Genomic DNA, 19,107 nt, shown 5'->3' on the forward strand with positions numbered 1-19,107 from the left:
TGCTTTGGGTGCATTTAGGGGAGTTAAAAGGAGTCTTGGGAGGTCAAAGGGATCTGTAGGGGGAGGGGATTAAAGGAAAATGGGGGTTGGGAGACATTTGAGGGGGTTAATGATGTCTAGGGGGAAAGAAGAGGGGCAGCACCAAGAACAGGTGAGTCCTGATACCCCCCTGGTGTTCCCAAGACCTTCTCGGTGTCCCTAAGTCCGCCCTTAACACCCTGAGACCCCCCTGGTGTCTCCAATGTCCCCAGGGCCTCTCCATGGCCATAATTCCCCCTAATTCCACTGTCCCCTTACCCCATCCCACTGTCCCCAAACCCCATCCCTGATGTCCCCAACCTTCCATCTCACCCCAGGAGACCCCCTTGGACCCTCTGACCACAAAAATGCCCCCCCTCCCCCCGCTCACAGAAAGGCCAAGGGCATCTGGGGACACACTGGGGACAGTTGAGGGGCTTTGGGGGGCACTGGGGGATTACTGAGGGATACTGGGACACATTGGGGGGGACCAGGGGGCACTGGGAGGACTGGGGGGTTACTGAGGGACACTGGGAGAGCAGTGGGAGGGACTGAGGGGGAACTGGGGCACACTGGGGGTCACTGGCAGAGAACTGGGGAGTTACTGGGGGATACCAGGACACACGGGGGGACACTGGGAGGTTACCGAGCCATACTGGGGGTAACTGAGTGCTCCCTGGGATACATTGGGTGGTCACTGGGGGGTTACTGGGCCATCCTGAGGGTCACTGGGAGGTTATTGGGATATACTGGGGGCACTGGGATCCCCTTACCCGGATGAAGTATATCTCCCCCCTCTGATTTTGGGGAGCATCCTTAGGACCCCTCCCCTGGGGGCTGGGGGACCCCTCAAACCCACTGCTGGGCTTTAAGGGACTCCAAAAAAATCCCCTCAAAACCCCCGAAATTCCCTCATAAATCCATCCCAGGACCCATCGAAATCTCCTCAAGGACCCCCCAACTCCCCTAAGAGACCTCACCCATCCCCGGACGCCCTAAACTCTCTCAGTGACCTGCAAAACACACCTGGGACCCCCCAAGCCCATTCAGGGATCCCCCCAGTCCCTCTAAGGGAGACTCAAAGCCGTCTGGAACCACCTACAGACCACAAAAACTGCTGCAAACGTCCCCGCAAAACCCACCCAGGACTCCCAAACCCTCTCAGAAATCCCCCAAGCCCACCTGTGACCCCTAATCTCCTCGGAAACCAAAACTACCTCAGGGACTCCCAAACCCCTTCAGCGACCTTCAACCTCCCCCCCCCGAGTCCCCTCAGGACACCGAACCCGCTCAGGGACCCCTCAAAATCTCCTCGGGAACCCCTGAACTCCTCTGCTAAGCCCTCCCGAGCCCTCCAGCCTTTCCACCCCCAGCCGCGCTCCCCGCAGCCCCCGAGGGGATCCCCAGACCCCGCTCCCCCCGCAGACCCCCCCAGCTCACACACCCAAGCGCAGCTTTTCCCGGGGCCGCCGCCCCCGAATCCCCCACGCGCCAAAGATGGCGCCCTTCGCGCGCTGCGGGTGGAGACACCCCCGCCGCAGCCAATCAGCGCGCGGCCACGCCCCCTGCCCGCCCTCCGCCCCGCCCCCGCCTCGCGCGGGGCACCCCGGGAGATTCCCCAGTCAGTGCCCGGGAACAGCCCCGGCAGCGCAGCCCCCAAGGGCACACGATGGGCTGTGGGCTGGAGAGGACCCTCCTCAGCCTGGGCAGCAGGGCTGCAGGGGGGGATTCCCTGACCCTCCCCACATGGGCCCTTCCTGCCCACCAGCTCCTGCTCCAAAGGGCTCCCACACACCCTGGGCCACTTGTCCCACTTGGGCACTGGAGCTGCCCCAGGGCATCTCTGGGCAGTGGCCAGCTCTGGGACTGCTCTGGCAAGTCATGGCCTGAAGCCACGAGTGTGGAATTTAGGAGACACTTGAAACCACTGCAGAACAGGACTCTTGATAATTGCTGAAGGCTTCTTGGCCAGCATTGCCAGACCTTTGATTTTTTTTTTTTTTAATCTCAACAATTTTTCTCCATTTGTTTCCATTGACAACACCTTCTATATATTCTCTTAAGCTGAATCTTTCATTGTGCACATGAATAGTTTTGTGCAGCTACTTATCAAAGTAAATATCCCATCAGTGATTCAGTTATGGAAACCTGGCTCAGAGGAAGCTCCTGATTTTTGGGGCACCTTTCATCTCTCTAATTTGGCCTCTTTTCTTCTTCCTCTCCCTATTTTTGTCTTGAAAAAGCTCTCCAGGATCTGTGTGCCTGGGAGTGTTTTCACACTCTGAGCTGTGCCCTGTGCCATGGGACAGGGGACAAATGCACCTTCCAGAGAAATCTGCCACTGCTGCTCACAGAAGCCCTCTGAGTGCCCAGGTGAGATGGTGCCCAGGCTGCTTTGCTGGTGTGGAATGAAAGGGCCAGGCCAGAAAGGCAGAGGAGGGTGATGGAGGAGACAGGGCCATTTGCAGGGGATGTGTGCGAGGCTGGGGAGATGAATGTCCCTGGGCCAGTGAAGGCTGTTCCTGGAGTCACCCCAGAAGTGTCAGGGCTCTGACAGGGCTCCAGAGGGCATCCTCAGTGCCCCTCCTCCCTCCACTTTTGGGGGGTCCCACTCCCCTCCCACATAGTTTGGGGTCCCACCACCCCTTCTGTCCCCTCTGACCCCCCTTTTCCCACTGACCGCCCCCTTCCCACCACCCGCTCACCCGAGAGCTCCTCGCCCGCAGCCGGGGGGGCTCCCAGCACCACCAGTGCCCAGAGAAGTCCCCCCAGAGAAGGGGTTGGGTGGGATCCTGGGTGGGCTTTGAGTATGTTTAGGCAGTCCTCCAGAGCCTGTGTGGAGGTTTAGGGGGTGCCCAGCACCTTTCTAAGTGTGCTGGGTGCCTTATTGAGGGGCAGGTGCCCTCCCAGAGCCCCCCCAGAGCGGGCTGACAGGGGGGAACAAAGGGGGGTCCCCATTCCCGATCCATCCCGGGGCCGGTTCTGCCCCCCCCAAACTCGGCTCCACCCCTTGGGATTCCCTCAAGCCCCTTCCCCACTGCCCCCCAATAACCGGGACTGGGGAGAACTGGGAAGCTTTCCTGGGATCAGGAGTGGCAGCAGGGGAGGGGGGGACACACGACCCCCCCAAAATCCTCACAGGGACAGGAGGGGTCCAGGCTGGGCCCGAGGCCCCGGGGAGGGGCTGCGGCCGCCGCCGGCTCAGGAGCTCTGTGGGGAGAGAAAAGGGGGTGACACCGGGGTGGGGGGTCCCCGGGGGGGCACAGACGTTCTGGGGGGACACACGACCCCCTGGGACCCCCCTCACCTTCTGGCGCAGGTAGAAGCCGAGCCCCAGCGCCAGGGAGACGAAGGCCAAGAGGAAGCCCCCGGCCCCTCCTTGGCAGCAATTGCTCAGGCTGATGGAGCCCGGCAGGGCCGGGGCCGCCGGCGGTGTCCGATCCCGGCAGGAAGCGGGGAGGGCCCCGGGGAGCGGCGGCGGCGGGCGGGGCCCTGGGGGAGCCGCCCCGAGGGGTCCCCGCCGCCCATGGCACTGAAGGAGCCGCCCCGGGACGGGCCCTGGCGGGGGTCGCCAGAGAGGGGGGGCGAGCTCGGAACGGAATCAGCTCCGGAGAATAAACCAAGGAAAACCAAAGGGCCGCGCCGGGGGAGTCTCCGCCGCCCCGGAGCTGAAAGAGCTGCCCCGCGGGACGGGCGAGGAGGGGCGGCGGTGAAACAGTCGCCCGGGGTGTGGCGAGGGAGGCGGGAATGGGATAAAAGAGAGAGAATAGAGAGAGAAATCGCTTTGTCTCCCCCCTCCCTCCCCACCCCAGCTCCCTTTTGTATACAGATAAAACCAGAGATCAGCATGTGCTTCTATTCCCCCTTTTCCCCTCAGGGGAACAAAAAACAAAAAAGAAAACCTTGGGAAAGAGGGGGGAAAGCCAACATTGGAAAACTATCTTGTCTGAGATAAGGTGTGCTGCCAAAGGAAACGCTGACACCAGAGGTGCCCCAGCGGCAGCAGAGCCCCCACCCTGCCCACTCACACACTTCAGCTCAACATTGGGGTTTTCCCCTCCCTGGCACTGCCCAGTCCAGCCCCTCCCTGGTCCCCCCATCTCCCTGCCCCTGCCCCAGCCCAGCAGAGCAGCACACTCAGGTCTGGCCCTGCAGCAGGACATGGAGGCCATGGAGCTCAGGGACAGGCCCTCTGGGTCTGCAATGCTCAGCACATCATCAGCTCAGGCAGCTCCTGCAGCCCCAGGGCCAGCCCCGCTCCCCAGCACAGCAGCAGAGAATCGGCCCCGGGCTCCTCAGGCCCCATTTGCCATCTCCAGGGGCACTGGCCACCACCAGCACCAGCTGGAGCAGCCTCAGCCCCTCCAGCCCCCACAGTGGGACCCTGAGGGCAGCACACGGACTCCAGGGAGAAACCAGCAAGGCAGGGACCCTCTGGAGAGTCTGCTCCTTGGCCTTGTTCTTGAGAGCCCTGGAGAAGAAGAGCTGAGGCTTCAGGCTGTGCCCGGAGCAAATGGAGCCCCTTGTGTGGTGGAAAGAGTGCAGTGGAGCCCAGCTCATGCCAGCAGTGCCATGGCCACAGGACTGACCCAGCCCAGCCCAGGGACCAAGGCCCAGAGCACTGAGGCCTCAGCCGAGGCCCAGAAGGGGAGGGGGGCAGGAGAAAAAGAGCAGCTCTCAACAGGCCAAATGCTGCTGCTCCCTGGCACTGCTGCTGTGCTGGGACTCTGTTTCCCTGCCCCTCTGCACACAGGCACTGCCCTGCCAGACTCATCAGAGGTCTCAGAAGACTGAACTCGGAGAAACAAGTCACTGAAGGATCCTTGACTTTGTTTCAATGCATTCCTCATTTACACAGACTCTGAGTCAAATTCACGATGTAGACAGTGACCCAGACATGGGATGAATAATCAATATTCACTGTACACAACTTTATCCCAGGAGAAAAAACACATGAAAACCCTAACCCAGCACCACAAAAACCTGAGCAGGCAGGCTGGAACAAGGAGTCCCATTCTGAATGCTATGGAAGAGAAAACAGGCCCTTTGTGCCTTTAGAAAAGATTACAGTCATCATTTTCCTCAGGGCATCCTTGAAGCAAAAGGTTTCTTAAGAGAGTTGCCAGAGCTTGGCAGCAGGCTGTCCTTCTTAGCTTGGAAAATCTCTGCTAACTTACCTAACAATGGTACAAACCCCCCATGTTAATGGTGTCAAACAGCTGCATCTGCAGGATTCATGTTCCAGCATTACCTAATGCACAATTATCACACCTCTTTTTAAAATTAAAGGGGAGGAAAAAAAAAAACAAACAAGGGCCTAGGGGGAAACTCCCCACCCCAGTGATCCATCAAGTGTACATCCTGGCCACTGCTCCCAAGAAATTTAATATATGCTAAGGAGATATAAAAAGACATAAAAAGCTTTCAGAAATAAAAGTGCTTCAGAAGCTAGATTTTAATATTGCCAAGTGGGTTTTTGCCAGATTATAAAGTTGACTGAAATGCCAGGATACTGCATTTTGGAAGCGGCAGCAGCTCACATATTGCCTTGTATTAGTGGCTGAAGTGTGTTGCTGATTCCAAAGCTGGACTATCATCATCTGTGGGGGAGAGTAGATAAATAAATAAATAAAAACTGGCATTCCCTACCAACCCTGCTGCCTTGAAGCACTCTTTTCAAGTGCGGCCTCCACAGGAAAAAAAGTTAAGAGCACTTTATTTTGATTATAGTGCTTTCCCCAGGCAGGAATTTTTATTTCAGTTAGAATCTTTGAACCATTACATTTTCAGTGAGTCATTTTTATATTTACAGTTGACATCTTCAGAGAAGAATGAAACCTTTGAGCAACAGCTCTAAAGCATGAAGGTTGCCTGCAGGAAATACTTAAATTATTTTACATCCCAATGGAGCCTGTTGTTTTTAGCTAAAATTTAATAAACCTTAAATCAATGACCTTTCTTTTACTGAAAGCCTGCCCTTTGGAAAACTAAGTTTCTCAAGAAACATATTTGGGTGAATAAATGCCAAACAAAGGGCTATTGAAATCTAAACATTTTCTCCATTTATAGCTTCTGAACATTTAGTTCCTAAATTCCCAACTGCTACCTAATGTAGAGAACAGTGGTGCCTTGGTTGAATCCCATAGCATTGATTTCAGAGTGTCACAGGGATCTCATTGACAGGAATCAATTAGAATCCAAAATCAATCAAATATGTTTGTGCACTATCATTTATTGAATTTGAATATCCCAAAATTAATTGTAAGCATGTGAAAGAACCTAGAAATCAATTTTGAACAGGTACAGAAATAAAAATCAGTCAACTTTGAGAAGACAATAGTGCATCTGAGCATGTTTCATGCCTGATGGGGTAAGTTAATGGTGAATCACACCTTCCCTTCCCAGCACAGGCTGAGATATATTCTTTTTGGAACCTGAAAATACCCAGTGACTGAAGGCAGAGGACACACCAGTCAATGATCCAGCATTATTTTATGAACAGCCTGTTACACGCCCAATATCAAACATGCTGCCAGGATATTACAAAATGCACAAGTGTGTGACACTCTGAAAAACTGCACATTGTAAGGGAGCCACTGCACTTCACAGAGAAAGAAAGGAGGGAATTACTGAATCTCTACCAAAAGCAGGAATAGATGTGGCCACTTATCCAAAGAGCTGTTCTTGTTGCTGAGGACTCCTCTCTGAACACATTCACCTGTCATTCTGACAAAGTAATAAATCCTTCCACTCCTTACAGCACACTCAAAAGCACCCTGCTATTTAATTTCAATGGAAAAATGGCCCAAAGTGTCTAAAACATTTCCTTTTGCTCATGTAAAAGTGCTGGCATTTTACTTCCTTCCTGATAAGCCAGTGCCAATGGACCTGATTATTCTTTTCTTATTCAAAGGACATCAGTAGTTCCAAAGCACTCTCCATCTTATCAGGTGTCTGAACAGCACAGTTACTGAAAACAGTTTGTCCTGCTCCTCTCTCTTTCTGCCAGGTTATCAGATAAACCCAATTAACTCTCTGTATTTACACACAATCCAACATAAGCTGTGTCTTCAACCAAACAGACATTCCTAACAAAATGAGCACTGAAATCCATTCCTTAACATCATGGGTGAAACTGGGAGTGAATACAGCTCTGTGTGTTCCTGTACAGATTAGGGCTGCATCCTAACATATATATATATATGTATTATATATACACCATGTGTGAACATTTGGATGTTTAGATGTGTGTATTTAGATATGAGAAAGAGAAATAAAAGCTCCAGAACTGATCCATTTCCTCTGTGAGTGTGCAGGGATTAGAGTGGACTAACTCAGCCTCATTTAGAGCCAGCTCAGAGATTTTCTTCTCTGTCATGTGCAAGTTCCCTGATTAAACTTGTTGCAGCACAATGACCATACTCAAATTTAGAGACACTGTTTGCACTGAAACACACTCACAGAATTCCGTGTTGAAAGAATCAGTAATGAATTAAGAATGCATTTTTTTTGTCTCAGAAGCTACTACCTTTACTTAAAATTACAATTAAGAGGCCATACTTATTTTCCAGGTTCAAAGTGTTTCTGCCCCTACCAACAAACACAGACACAGGGTTTTTCTGGCCAGAAAAAAAAAAAAAAAAAAAAAAAACAACACCAAAAAACCCCACAAAAACCAGCCCTGGAAAGACAATAATTTCTTAGAGTACAGCTCAACTCTTACAAAATCTTTTGTGACTGAAGCCCTAACATGATGCACATGGTAGTCTTTTAGATCCAAACAAATCAGTTCACACCCTCAAAACGCAGTAATACCATTCACAAATGGAAACACAAATGCCCTCTCCAAATCTGTTCCACAGCATTTTACAAAGTAAATACAGCAACAGAACCAAATTCCAAAGTATACAGGTTCAATAGACATGTTTGTGTCTGTTAACAGCAGAGAGATTCCAGTGTTATGTATTTAACCTTATGTGAAGACTGGGCCTGCTGCCTACAAACATGGTATAAATACATTTAAGTTTAGGAATTGGAACCACCACAGCAAAACTACAGCTCAGACCACTGTAGAAAAGCAGGCAGTAAAAGCTTAATTACCAGTAGCATTATGCTGTCTGTATTTTTAAATGGGAACTCTGTCATGAAGATGTAGATTGGCTTGTGAGCACTGGATTAAAGTGCTCTGAAATGTAGAGTAAAATTTAAGTACTCTGTAGAAACATCAAGGACAAAAAAAAAATCTGTTTTTAACACATTTTAAAATGAGAGGTACTAATGCATGGTACTGTCTTAGAACATCTTTAAGTAACAATTTGATGAACATAGATTTTGGGATAAAATCAGAACTTCAATACGATGTCTTTATGTATAGTTATCTGTATGACTATATGAACTCAAAATACAGGTCCTACAAACTGATTTGCATGTGCACATGAGCAAAACATGAAAATGCAAATATATTGTTTGTGCTGAGTATCTCTCCAAGTGACTATTTATAGATTTGGCTCTTTCAATATTTTTTGTTCCAAAATGCTTTCAAATCTTTGCATGTGTATGTGTTCTCTCATGTAAAAATCACCCATAAGGAATCCCTATACATGTGTCATTTGATGGGGTCACTTTTCTGTGTTAAGTTCCCTGGAATACACCCTCCTTAAAATATGACAGCTGATCCATTTGGAAACTCACCAAAGGACAGGTGAGCTTCATTTCTACTTTCCTTCATTATCTCCTAAGTTTTGATATTCAGGGGCTGAAACATGATGGTCTCTCCTTCTGTCCTGATCTGTCTCCTCTAAGCCCTCCGTTTCCTGTTCCTGTGGCTTCCACTACCTTGTTAGCTTGTCATCCTCCCCCTCTACAGCCCCAAATAACATGTTTTTCCTCTCCCCCTGTGAGCCATCACTACTTTTCTATCAACTATCTTGCATCCAAGCCAGCAGCTCTTCCCTGCCAGTGCTGCTGCTTGGAGAACCAGAAATCCTGGGCTTTCCTTTCCCTGTTGATAAACAAAGCAGTGGCTTCTTCCCCTGGGGACTGAGAGTGTCCCCTCCCCCAGACTGGGGCCTGGAATTCCAACCACATTCCTGAGCTTGGGTTTCACAGTTACCCATCAGTTTGGGGGAGGGGAAAAGAATAACAGGTCAAGAGATTACAGCAGCAAGTAAACTGGGGCTAAGTGTGCCTTCATTTTCTTCAGCTGTTCTGTAGAAATAAATAAAAATAGTACTATGGGGGGGAAAAAAAAGCTCAAGCCAGGTATCAGTTTACAGAATTTGATCAGGGAATACAGAAGAAGAACATGCCTGCAAACACACATCTGCACTAACTTCTCAAACTGTACAGTGCAAAATCTGACCACAAGGAGTCTGCAGAAATCAGAGGGAATGGAATCAGAGAGGGGAAGGAAAACATCCTCAGCAGTGCCTGTCCCAGTCAAGGGGCATTACCGAGCAGCACCTACATTTCCATGGCTCTCTGGGCAGGTCATTTTTCATGTGTGCCAAACAGCACATCTTGAAGCTTCTTCCCATTGAAATACTAGAGACATTTCAGGGCATCTGAACAGCCAGATTCTTAAAGCACAACGACCTCAAGGCAAGGGAGGAAGTGAGATTCAGTGGCACTTGGCAGAAGCTGCCCAGTGCATTGTGTCAAACGGGTATTTACCCAAAGGAGCAACAAGCTCAAGCCACCAGTGAAAGAGCAAGATGAAGGAAGGGTGTTAGCTGCTGAGAATTTCTTTGGGAAGAAGTAGACTGTTACCTTGAGATAGAAATTTGCAATATACCATGGAACCTTATTCAAAGTCCAGCTGCAAAATACCTTAGTGTTAAGAGTGTGAAATAAATACTAAAGTGTCATCAACAATGTGATTTTCACTTTATTCCCAATCACTAATTAAAGAATCATAACTCAGAAGTGATCTCACTCTGTGCTCCAGTGAGATTAACATTAGAACAATATCGTCACTGTCTAATCATCTCTTGTGCTCCTCACTGGAAGGCACTTGGTGCACCCCTGGATATCCTGCTAATGAGGTAAAAAACTAACCCTTCTAAAGTTCCAGATTTTCCTCACCTGTTTGTACACAGTGGGACAAACTGGACCAAGTTATTACTTGAAAGCCACCTGCTGGATTTAGCATTAATTACTCCTTGTTTTGATTATAGAGGAAAAAAGCTCACACAACACAATCTCTGTGGACCCAACAGAGAAAACATCCTCTGGGTCTTGTTAGAGCACAAACCTGCAAACAGGGATGACAGCTCAGAGAATCACAGAATCATCAATGTTGAAAGAGACCTTCCAGATCTTCTAGTCCAACTGTCAACCCAGCACCACCAGAATCACCCCTAAATCCCATCCCAAAGTGCTACATCCAGATGCCACCTGAATGCTTCCAGAGACTCCACCACCTCCCTGGGCTACTTGTTCCAATGCCTGAACACTCTGTCAGGGGAAAAATGGTTTTGAATATGTAATGTGAACCTTGCCCAAAGCAATTTAAGGCCATTTCCTCTCTTCCTGTCACTAAAGGCTTTGCAGAAGAGACCTACCCCCACACCCACTAAAACCTCCTTTCAGGTCATTGCAGAGAGCAATGAGGTCCCCCCTGAGCCTCCCCTTCTCCACACTCAACAAGCCCAGTTCCCTCAGCCGTCCCTCAGCAGACATGTTTTCCAGAGCCTTCCCCAGCTCCGTTCCCTTCTCTGGACACGCTCCAGCCCCTCAAGGGCCTTTTGGCACTGAGGGGCCAGAACTGGACACAGCACTCCAGCTGGGGCCTCCCCAGTGCCCAGCACAGAGGGGCAATCAGTTCTCTGCTCCTGCTGGCCACACTCTTCTCCACCAAGGCCACGATGCCCTTGGCCTTCTTGCCCCCCTGGGCACACTCTGCCTCATATCCAGCCCCTGTCAAGCAGCACCCCCAAGTCCCTTCCTGCTGAGCAGCTCTCCAGCCCCTCTGTCCCCAGCCTGGAGCGTTCCAGGGGGTTGTTGGGACCCAAGGGCAGGCCCTGACACTTGGCCTTATTGATCCAGCCTGTCCAGAGCCCTCTGCAGAGCCTTCCTGCCCTCCAGCACATCCAAAATCAAACACAACATGGTGTTATCCATGACTTTCCGGAGGGGGCACTCGATCCCCTGGCCCATATCATCCAGAATCACCCAGATCATCCAGAAGCAGCCCCAACCCTGAGCCCTTGGGAACCCCACGAGTGACTGGCCCCACCTGGATTTCCTTCCATTCCCCACCACTCCCTGGGCATCAGACACTTTGTCACCCAGCAAACAGTTCCCTGGGCAAGCCATGAGCAGCCAGTTTGTGCAGGAGATGCTGGGGGAGATGGTGCCAAAGGCTTTCTGGAATTCCACAGAGACACATCCCAGCCTTTCCCTCAGCTGCTGAGCGGGTCCTTTGTCAGAGAAGGAGATGAGGTTGGTCAGGCAGGACCTGCCTTTCCCAACCCCACGCTGGCTGGGCCTGATCCCCTGGTTGTCCTGCCCCTGCCATGGGGTGGTACTGAGGAGGATCTGCTGCATGGACTTCCCTGGTCCTGAGGTCAATGGGACAGGCCAGGAGTTCCCCAGATGCTCCTTTTGGCCCTTCCTGTGCATGGGCATCCCATGTGCTTGTTGCCAGTCAGCTGGGACTTGTGCAGTTGTGCAGCACTGCTGGGGAATGAGTGAGAGTGGCTTGGCCAGCTCTTTCTCCAGCTCCCTCAGGACTCTTGGCTGTATCCCATGTGGGCCCAGGCACTTGGGGGGGTCTCACTGGCAGAGCAGGTCACTGACCATTTCCTCCTGCATTGTGGGGGCTTCACTCAGCTCCCCATCACCAGCTTCCAGCCAAAGCCTGCCTGCCAGGTGTCCAAGGGGTCAGTTCTGCTGCCCCCTCCTTCCTTCCCCCACAATGGAAAACTCCCTCATTTTGGGTCCCTGTGCCCCAGATGGTTCCAACCACCACCTCACCCACCAGTCCCACAATCATGGAATGCTTTGGCTTCGGAGGGGCCTTCAAGAGCATCTCAACATCCTCATAGAAAAGAATTCCTTCCTACTATTTCCTCCAACCCTTCCCTCTATGCATGTGAAGCCACTGCCCCTTGTCCTGTCACTCCAGGCCCTTGTCCAAACTCTCTCCATCTTTCTGGTTGGCTCCCTTCAGGCACTGGAAAACCACAATTAGGTCAGCCCAAAGCCTTCTCTTCTCCATCTTCAACAATCCCAGTTTTCTCAGGCCTGAGATATTTCTGAACCTCCCAGAATCCAGGGGCCATTGGGACCCTGCAGAACCTCCTGCATTCAAGTGCTCCTTGTGAAACTGCAGGCTCTCCTGGAACCCAAGGATTCCTGGAACACTGCAGAGCTCACAGAACCAAGGGGTCACTGTCCCACTGCAGCTCCTTCTGAAGCACAAGGGACCCTGGGACAATGGGAAATCTCCGAGAATCCAAAGGGCATTTGGGGACTGCAGGGTCTCGTGGAACTAAAGGAACCTTTGGAGACTGGGGAAGCTCATGGAATCAAGGGGCCATTGTGACATGTGGGGCCTCCTGGAAGCAAAGGAACCCTGAGATTTTTTGTGGGAAAAAGTTAAGGCAGCAGCAGCTGCATTCAGTTAATCAGGATCCAAAAGGAGTGTTTTGGCCTTGACTGGTGTTTTCCATCCAGAGAGTGCTGTTTGCCAAAGTGGAAACCACTTGGAACACTCTGCATGGTAGCCTGTGTTTTTCTCTGGTGGCTGAACACAGCCAGCACATGAGGGGAGGGGAATGTGTGGGATCAGGGCACTGCTTTGGGGCCATGCTGGGAATTTCAGTGGACTAAAAGACAAAGCCCAGGTGCTGTTTCCAAAGGAAACCCAATGAAAGGGGGACGCCGGAAAGATGGGAGGACAAGTCCCAAAATGGAACTCTGTGTGTGCAGCCTCATTTTCTCCTTCAGTGCCCACAGGAGAGGGGGCAAAAAGTATTGGTTGGGACCCCAAAACTGTTTTGGGGGAAAATTGGAGATTGAGGGGACAATGGGAAAGTGGGAGGAACAGGGAAAAGGGTGGAAAAGGAGGGATAGTCTGGCAGGTCCCACAGTCCTATGGGGGTCTTTGGGCACAAGGGGGTTAGGAAATGGGGGGGCAGGCCTTGAGCTTCCAACTTCCTGTGGTGTGCTGGGGGCTGCTGGATCCTATCTCAGCCTTGGATCATGCCAACAGTTTCAGTTTAGAGTAATTACAGAGGTGTGACAGAATCACTTTTGTCCTCCAGGTTTTACTGATGGCAAATCAGATCTATTGATACAAATGAATTACTTAGGGTTACAAATGATCAGACAAAAGATTTTCATCATAATTATTTACTGCACAAAATACACACTAAAACTACCAGGAGTACAGGATAAGAGAGGACAGTGCTCTACACTAAAGCAATTGTTGAAGCAATTCTACTCAAGCTGCCACAAAAGCAATAATTCTTAGAGATGGATAAAACTTCCCCAGACCAACGCTTGTGGGGAGATCTCTGCTCTCAACCTCCAGCACTGACCATGGGGGGTCCCCAGCCAAGGCAGGAATCTCCAAACATCCTCCAGGAAGGATTCTGTTGAAAGAACCTGCCCCTGGGAAAGGGGACTGGCCGTTTCTGGTCAAAAGTGATGGAGTGACAGTCACTGGACTCCAGGGGTTGCCTCACAATCAGGGGCTTCATTCAGGGTGGAAGCAGCGGCCGAAGCTCTTCCCACGGTTGGGAAACTGGTAGGGTTTCTCTTTCTCTTACCGGTGGGTCCGCTGGTGTTTGGTCAAATTAGAGCTGTCGGTGAAGCTCTTCCCACACTCCCCACACTTGTAGGGCCTTTCCCCGGTGTGGATGCGCCGGTGGGTGACGAGGTTGGAGTTCTGCTTGAAGCCCTTCCCGCAGTCGGTGCAGCGGAAGGGCCTCTCATCCGTGTGCGTCCGCTGGTGCAGGAGGAGACTGGAGCTGGTCTGAAACCTCTTTCCACATTCCAAGCACTTGTAGGGCCTCTCCCCTGTGTGAATGCGCCGGTGGGTGACGAGGTCGGAGTTCTGGATGAAGTCCTTCCCACAGTCGGTGCAGCGGAAGGGCCTCTCATCCGTGTGCGTCTGCTGGTGCCTGAGGAGACTGGAGCTGGTGTGAAACCCCTTTCCACACTCCAAGCACTTGTAGGGCCGTTCCCCAGTGTGGATGCGCTGGTGCGTGAGGAGATCAGAGCTGTCCCTGAAGCTCTTCCCACACTCCCCACACGTGTAGGGCTGTTCCCCTGTGTGGATCTGCTGGTGTCGTATCAGGTGGAAGCTCCTCCTGAAACTCTTCCCACATTCCAAGCACTTGAAGGGCTTTTTTCTAGAGGGAGGTTGCCTCTGGACTACGAGGTCAGAGGTCCTGCGGAAGCTCTGTCTGCCTTCCTGGCACAGGCTGGCTCTTTCCTCCTCAGAGCACCCTGGGATGGCTTTGGAGCCCCTCCTGCGGGGGGATCTCCGGCCCTTTTCCTCCCCGCTGCCTTCCTGCGCCGGGGAGCCCTTCAAAACGGCCTCTCCCACCAGGGTCTCACGGGGGGATTTGTCCTCCGGGCTCTCCGTCCTCAGCTCGGGGCCTGGGGCAGGAAGCAAGAAGGACAGGCAGGGGATTTGCCTCCGGCCCACAGGGAAGGCCAAGGACATCCCCCCAACTCCGGCCCCGGCAGGACGGCGGCGCCAGCGGGGTTGTCCTGCAGCCGGGGCCATGCTCGGCTGACAGAGCCAGCACAACACCCGCCCAAAGGGACACTGACTTCCTCCTCACCTGCCTGGGGGGCCCAAGGCATCTTCCTCTTCCTCGCAGCCTCCTCCTCCATCCGCCCAAGCTTTGGGAAGGACAAATCCTGATGGGGGGAAAACAAGGGCTGAGCGTGTTGGCTTGGGGGTTCCTCCTGCCCAAGTCCATCTCTAGAACTCACCAGGCATCCTGTGACCATAAAAACCTCCAAAACACCAAGATTCAGCCCAGAAAAACCCAAACCATCACAATTCAGACAAAAACTCCTCAGAAATAAGAAGACCCTCACCCACCCAAACTGCAAAAAGTTGAGATTCAGCTAAAAAAATACTCCAAAATATGAAGATTAGACCAAAAAAACTCTCCCAAAAACAAACTGGGGTGTGGGGGCAGCCTGGGAAACCAGGGCTTTGCTCCCTCGGCTCTGCAGGGGCTTCCCAGGGGCTCTCAGCCTCCTTTGGGCATCCCCTACTCCAGCGTGGGCACCTCCCGGGCTGCAGGGGGGTCTCTGCTCCATCCTGGACTCATCCACAGGTCACAGGCCCTTCAGCTCAGGGTCACCCAGAGCTCAAGCCGGTTCTGTGGAGCAGTGATCCTCTGGCCTTCTGCCAGTGCAGGGACCTTGCTAGGGCTGTTCCTCGAGGTTATCTGGCCCCCTGCTAGCCCAGGGCTGTTTCTCCAAACCACCAAACCACATGTGCCAAACGCCCTGGTTGGTCAGTGCCGGCTGGGGGAGCGGGCACTCAGTGAGGGGATGAGAAAACTGCACCAGGGGCTGGGCTGAAAGAGGCTTCAGCACCACTTCTGATGGCCCAGGGGCAGCATCTGGCTTCTCCCAAACAGAGAGATGGCACTTGTTCCTCTGCAGGGAGTCAAGGGCAGGAGGGTGACTCCTGCTGCATGGATGGAGTGGCAGAGGATCCCTTGGGTCCCCAGGATGGATCAGCACTCTAGGATACAAACTGACCTTGGGCTCAGGATGCAGCTGCCAGCACAGATTTCCCTGCAAAGTCTGCAGTGAGTCAAACTCTGCACAGGAGATTGTGCCCCATGGATGGGATTGCAGAGGCTCCCTCAGGTCCCCAGAAGGAATCAGGAACCAGCAAAAGACACAAAAGGCCCCCCCAAAGAGTTCTGTGGGAGTGTCCTGTAGGGAGGGGACAGTGTCACCCCACCAGGGCGGGGCTGGCAAGTGGGAGGCTGCTCCAGGGGTCTGCAAGAGGCCTCCTGCTCTGCTCAGCCCCACCACTGCCTGGTACCAACACCCCCGGCTGCCCCCGGCCCTGGGCAGCTCTGCTGCCACAGGCTGTGCCCTCACCGTGGCCCTGCAATGGCCCTGCCTGTCCCTCACCCGTGGCCCTGCCCGTGGCCCTGTCCCTTGGCTCTCTCTCTGCCAGCTCAGTGTGGGGCACACGGGCTGGGGGTCCCTCCCAAGCCCCCCGGGCAGCCGGCGTTGGCTGGGGGGATGTGAGGGCTGGGCCTGCTCAGCACAGCCCCGGCCTCGTGCCCAGCGCCTCTTTCCTGACCCACACAAGAGCTTCCCGGCCCCCCCAGGGCTCCCCTGCTGCTGCCTCTGCTCCTGGCCCTGCCTTTGCTGCTCCCTTGCCTGGGGCAGCGGCTGCAGGGGGGGGATGGCAGCAGCTTCAGCTCCACGGCACTTCCTGGGGGGAGCTCAGCCCGGGGGGGATGGGCAGGGACCTGATGGGGATGGACAGGGGCCCAGCAGGGACAGACAGGGCCTGCAGGGGAAGGCACAGGGACAACCTGGCCCCCCACACTGCCAGGGCTGTCTCTGCTCCTCCTTGCAGGCTCCGTGGCCAGGCACAGTTTGTGTTCCTGGGTGCCCACCATCTCAGCACTTGGAGACGCTCAAATCAGCGCCCGCAGCTCTGCAGCAAAGCCCCAGCTCACCTGGCACACAGGGGATGGACACAGCACCTGCTCGGGATGGGCACCTTCGCCTCTTCCCCACCACGGGGCTCTCCTTCCTCAGCAGCACCTCTGCCTTGCACTTACTCTCAGCCTCACCTCAGGGACAGCTCTGGGCTCACCTCCGCGCCACTTCTCAGCCTCACCTCAGGGCCTGGGCTCAAGGACAGGAACCTGCAGGGAGGGGACATCAGGTGCAAGCTCAGGGCTGCCTGCTTGCACTGGCCTCTGGGCTTCCTTCTCCTTTTACAACCAGCCCACAACTTAGCCTGCTTTTCTAACACCACACATTTACAGACTAACCTTGGAGATAGATATGGACAGACATCTCTATCACCCTGGGGATAGAGCCTCAAGCATGTGCTGCCATAGGAATGGGAATCAGAGAATCACAGAATCAGCCACGTTGGAAAAGACCTCCGAGATCATCAAGTCCAACCCTTGATCCAACCCCGCTGTGCTTCCCAGACCATGGCACTGAGGCCACATCCACTCTCACTTTCAACACCTCCAGGGACGCTGACTCCACCCCCTCCCTGTCCAGCCCATTCCAAGGCCTGATTACTCTCCCCCGAAAAAATTGCTTCCTAATATCCAACCTAAACCTCCCCTGGCACAGGTCAAGACCCAGTCCTCTTGTCCTACTGCTGCTTCCTGGCACAACAGCCCCACCTGGCTCCAACCTCCTGGCAGGGACTTGCAGACAGTCAGGAGGTCTCCCCTGAGCCTCCTCTTCTCCAGCCTCAACACCCCCAGCTCCCTCAGCCTCTCCTCACACCACTTGTGCTCCACTCCCTTCCCCAGCCTCGCTGCTCTTCTCTGCACCTGCTCCAGCCCCTCCAGGGCCTTCCTCAACTCAGGGGCCCAGAGTTGGACACAGCACTCCAGGGGTGGCCTCACCAGCACTCAGTCCAGCCCAACAATCACTTCCCTGCTCCTGCTGACACACTCTTCCTCACACAGGCCACCATCCACTGGCCCTCTTGGCCACCTGGCCACACTCTGCCTCCTCTTCAGCTCCCTGTCCATCCACACTCCCAGCTCCCTTTCTGCCTGCCTGCTCTCCAGACACTCTGGCCCCAGCCCGGGGGGCTGACGGGGCTTCTTGTGGCCAAAGGGCAGGACCCGGCCCTTGGCCTGCTTGAACCTCATCCCCTTGCAATCAGCCCATGGATCCAGCTGGGCCAGGTCCCTCTGCAGAGCCCTCCTGCCTTCCAGCACATCAACACACCCCCAGCTTGGTGTCACCTGCACATTTGCTGATGAAATGCCTGGTTCTGCAGCAGCTGCAGATGCTCAAGGGGCAGCAGGACCAAGTCAGGGGCCTGGGGGGCTTTGGGGTGCGGGAGGGTCCTGGGGGAGCTGGGGAGGGGCTTTGGGGATTGGGGGTACAAACCAGTACAGATCAGTACAGACCAGGACAGACCAGTACCTCCTCACTGCTCCCCAGAGCTCTCCTGGAGCTGGGCCACGTTGTCCTGGGACACCTGAGCCCCCCCCAGTACCCTCCCAGTACAGCCCAGTGCCCCCAGTACAGCCCACTGTGTTCCTGTCCCAGGGTGCCAGGGTGCCCCCCTCTTTGGGGGCGGGTTGGAATGGATTTGAGGGGGGGGGGCTGGGGGAGATTTGAAGGGATCTGGGGGTTTGGATGGGGATTTGGGGGCGTTTAGGGGTCTTTTGGGTGTATTTGGGGGAGTTAAAACAGGTTTTGGGGGCATTTGGGCATCAAAGGGGTCTGTGGGGGGAGGGGACTAAAGGGAAAATGAAGGTTAAGGGACCTATGGGGAGGTTAAAGAGGTTTGGGGTGGAGATGAGGGGCTGCACCAAGAGCAGCTGAGTCCTGAGACCTCCCCGGTGTCCTCAAGACCCTCTTGGTGTTCCTAATTCCCCCTTGACACTCCAAGACAAGCCTGGTGTCTCTAATGTCCCCAGGGCCTCCCCATTGCCATTATTCCCCCCTTGACACCCCCAATTCCACTGTCCCCAAGCCCCATCCCTGATGTCCCCAACCCTCCATCTCACCCCAGGAGCCCCCCCTGGACCCTTTGACCCCAAAAATGCCCCCCCACACGCTCACAGAAAGGCCAAGGGCATCTGGGGACACGTTGGGGACAGTTGGGGGGCTTTGCAGGGCACTGGGTGATTACTGGAGGATATTGGGACACACTGGGGGGAACCAGAGGGCACTGGGAGGGACTAGAGGGTTACTGAGAGATTCCGGGAGGGCACTGGGAGGGACTGGGGAGTTACTGGGGGATTATCAGGACACAGGGAGAGACACTGGCAGGTTACTGGGCCATACTGGGGGCTATTGGGTGCTCACTGGAACATCACTGGGCCATACTGGGGGGCAGTGGGAGGTCACTGGGACACACTGGCTGGTCACTGA

General features: G+C 53.8%; 2 pseudogenes; both read right to left on the reverse strand.

The window, feature by feature from the left end:
* The window catches only part of LOC135405249 (zinc finger protein 91-like), a 360,615-nt pseudogene that overhangs the window by 266,374 nt on the left and 75,134 nt on the right, over positions 1-19,107 (reverse strand).
* Positions 1-19,107, reverse strand: part of LOC135404583 (zinc finger protein ZFP2-like) — a 96,376-nt pseudogene that overhangs the window by 2,579 nt on the left and 74,690 nt on the right.

This window comes from Pseudopipra pipra, chromosome W (assembly GCF_036250125.1).
Source record: "Pseudopipra pipra isolate bDixPip1 chromosome W, bDixPip1.hap1, whole genome shotgun sequence".
NCBI classification, from domain to species: Eukaryota; Metazoa; Chordata; class Aves; order Passeriformes; family Pipridae; genus Pseudopipra; species Pseudopipra pipra.